General features: G+C 40.8%; 1 long non-coding RNA gene across 1 annotated transcript in view; it reads left to right on the top strand.

Moving 5' to 3' along the window:
* Positions 1-333: 333 nt before the first annotated feature.
* LOC112073030 (uncharacterized) overlaps positions 334-3,637 on the top strand; it is a 53,521-nt gene continuing 50,217 nt past the window's right edge. The window contains exon 1 of the long non-coding RNA XR_002894446.2: positions 334-453. This is a non-coding gene — a long non-coding RNA (uncharacterized lncRNA). The remainder of the gene's footprint in view (positions 454-3,637) is intronic.

The raw sequence follows: 3,637 nt of genomic DNA, 5'->3' as shown, positions 1-3,637 counted from the left end.
CTAGGAGAATCATGGTTTTCACCCCCTTCCATAGACTTACACAGTAATTATGACAACTTTCGGAGGACGTCCTCCAAACTATCAGAGCTCTTGCAGCATGAACTGACATGTTGTCCACACAATCAAAGGATCAGAGAATTAATCTAGTTCTGAAAGCATAAACTACAGCTAGCTAGCTCTGCAGTGCATAAAATGTGGTGAGTAGTTGACTCAGAGAGAGAAAGACAATAGTTGAACATTTTCAACAAATTAATTTATTCCAAAATGAAGGCGAAGCAAGAGAGAGAGAGAGAGATTTTGTCATTTTGGTTTCACTTTCAGTTTCACATACTTAGCAAGCAAATGCAGCTAGCTAGTTTAGCCTACTGAAACACCCTGCTCAAAAAGAGGGATGCTATGTTAGCTAGCTGGCTATGACTATCCAACACAACACTGGATCTCATCCAAGTCTAGGTAAGCTTTTGGTTTTACAAATATATTGCCACTGTGGCCCGCCGGTGTAAGTGCTAAAATGCTTACTGACTATACACTAACAATACTGCATGATTGTAGCGGGTTTACTAGCTCGTTAGTTCTATTAGCTATGTTGACTATGACGTTACTTTAGCTAATATGGTGACAACAACGTAGGCTGTCTGTATGATATCTGTTATGATATGGTTTGGCTTGGAAAGTTTTTTTTCACCTGGTCACATACAGTTGATGTGTTATGCATTGAAGTCCACAAGCGAAAGGAAAAGGTGAAAAAGGAAGAGAGCGCGTAGATACGAGAAGGAATACAATGTGGCTGTTGTGAACTGTGTTTTTCGCGTGATCAGGGTTGTATTCATTACGCAGATTCTGTTGAAAAACATTTCTAAAATGGAAAAAAAATGGAACAAAACCTGTATTAACATACCTGAATTTGTCCAATAGAAACTCTTGTTTGCAACTGTTGAACTAATGATTACACATATATCAGCTAGATGCAGGCAAGAGTGTGCAAGGCGGTATTGAACGTGTCACTGTCTGTCCGTGTGTAATTGCCCGTCAACTCAACCTGTGTGCACCTACGTTGTAAACTTTCATTAATGGGCTAGGTTGTAGCAACCTCATGATGGGTAAAATTAGAGAACATTGAACTGGGTGAATGGACTATGAATGACAGTCATCCAGTGTGCTGTAATAGAAATAAGGCCATGCTAATGGATATAATAATCACTCAGCCTAAACGGCACCGACAGTCACTGGTACTGTTAGACATTTATTGCACTGCTGAAGCTAGAAAACACAAGAATTTCGCTGCCCCTGCTTTAACATCTGGTAATCAGTGTATGCAACAAACATTTTTTGATTTGGTTTGAATGGATAGCCTTTGAATAATGTAGAGCAGAAAGCAGAAGATCAGGAGAACAGAATCATAAACGTAGGCCAAGCACTGGCTCCTAGACTACATTTGGAAATGGGTTACTTTTGCTTCATTGACATTGGAAAGGTGCTGTGCATTTCACCGCTGCACTTACTCTTTATACCCCCGCACTTATTTCTGACCTTCCTCTTCCTTGGTTTCCATGAAAACATGATAAACGTGGACATGAAAAAGTTATTGAATAAAATACCAGATATCTCTTATTTCCCTGGCTGTAGCTTGTTTCAGGTCAAATTAAAGGGGAATTGGGTTTGCTGTACTGTGAATGATGTACAATCCCCCTCTTACCCTCTATCAGAATAATAATCAACAGACTAGTGTAGAAATCATTACCATCTGAAATATTTACATATAGCTGGACGCTTTCAGACTGCCAACATGAATGAGAGAGAAAGAGAGAAAGAGAGAAAGAGAGAGAGAGAGAGAGAGAGAGAGAGAGAGAGAGAGAGAGAGAGAGAGAGAGAGAGAGAGAGGAGGGGGGTATGGTTGGGTATGGGAGAGAGAGAGAGAGAGAGCGCGAGAGAGATAGAGGGGGCAGGGAGAGAGAGAGAGAGAGAGAGAGAGAGGAGGGGGGTATGGTTGGGTATGGGAGAGAGAGAGATGGAGAGGGCGAGAGAGATAGAGGGGTAAGGGAGAGAGAGAGACAGAGACAGAGAGAGAGAGATTATTGATATTCTGTATCAATAAGTGGTTGCTATTACACTTGCTATTATTATTATTATAGTTATTATTGTTGTCATTATAATTATAGTTATTATTGTTTTATTCCAAATAGTAGTGGTACGGGTAGTAGTAATAATGGTGGTAGTATTAGTAGTAATGATGGTGGTAGTAGTAGTAATAACAATGTTGGTAGCAGTAGTAATAATGGTGGTATTAGTAATGATGATGGTAGTGGCAGTAGTAATGACGATGGTAGTAGTAGTAATAATGGTAGCAGTAGTAATAATGGTGGTAGTATTAGTAGTAATAATGGTGGTAGTAGTAGTAACAGTAATAATGGTGGTAGTAGTAGTATTAATAATGGCGGTAGTAGTAGTATTAATAATGGTGGTAGTAGTAGTGGTAATAATGGTGGTAGTAGTAGTAGTAATAATGGTGGTAGTAGTAGTAGTAATAATGGTGGTAGTAGTAGTAGTAATGGTAGTCATGGTAATAATGGTAGTAGTAGTAATAATCGTAGTAGAAATAGTAATACCGATGGAAGTAGAAGTAGTAGTAATGATGGTGGTAGTAGTAGTGGTAATAATGGTGGTAGTAGTAGTGGTAAAATTTGGTGGTAGTGGTAGTAGTAATAATGGTGGTAGTAGTAAATCAAATCAAATCAAAGTGTATTTGTCACGTGCGCCGAATACAACAGGTATTACAGTAAAATGCTTACTTACAGGCTCTAACCAATGGTGCGGAAAAAAAGTTATGTGTGTGTGTGTGTGTGTAGGTAAGTAAAGAAATAAAACAACAGTAAAAGACATTTGAAAATTAGAGTAGCAAGGCTATATACAGACACCTGTTAGTCAGGCTTATTGAGGTAGTATGTACATGTAGGTATCATTAAAGTGACTATGCATATATGATGAACAGAGAGTAGCAGAAGCATAAAAAGAGGGGTTGGTGGGTGGTGGGACACAATGCAGATAGCCCGGTTAGCCAAGGTGCGGGAGCACTGGTTGGTCGGGCCAATTTAGGTAGTATGTACATGAATGTATAGTTAAAGTGACTATGCATATAAGATAAACAGAGTAGCAGCAGCGTAAAAGAGGGGTTGGGGGGTGCACACAATGCAAATAGTCCGGGTAACCATTTGGTTACCTGTTCAGGAGTCTTATGGCTTGGGGGTAAAAACTGTTGAGAAGCCTTTTTGTCCTAGACTTGGCACTCCGGTACCGCTTGCCATGCAGTAGTAGAGAGAACAGTCTATAACTGGGGTGGCTGGGGTCTTTGACAATTTTTAGGGCCTTCCTCCGACATCGCCTGGTGTAGAGGTCCTGGATGGCAGGCAGCTTTGCTCCAGTGATGTACTGGGCCGTACACACTACCCTCTGAAGTGCCTTGCGGTCGGAGGCTGAGCAATTGCCATACCAGGCAGTGATGCAACCGGTCAGGATGCTCTCGATGTTGCAGCTGTAGAACATTGTGAGGATCTCAGGACCCATGCCAAATCTTTTTAGTTTCCTGAGGGGGAATAGGCTTTATCGTGCCCTCTTCACGACTGTCTTGGTGTGTTTGGAC

Source organism: Salvelinus sp. IW2-2015, unplaced genomic scaffold (assembly GCF_002910315.2).
Source record: "Salvelinus sp. IW2-2015 unplaced genomic scaffold, ASM291031v2 Un_scaffold2127, whole genome shotgun sequence".
Classification (NCBI taxonomy): domain Eukaryota; kingdom Metazoa; phylum Chordata; class Actinopteri; order Salmoniformes; family Salmonidae; genus Salvelinus; species Salvelinus sp. IW2-2015.
The sequence above is the reverse complement of the archived record's forward strand: the minus strand, read 5'-3'. Positions and strand labels throughout refer to the sequence as shown.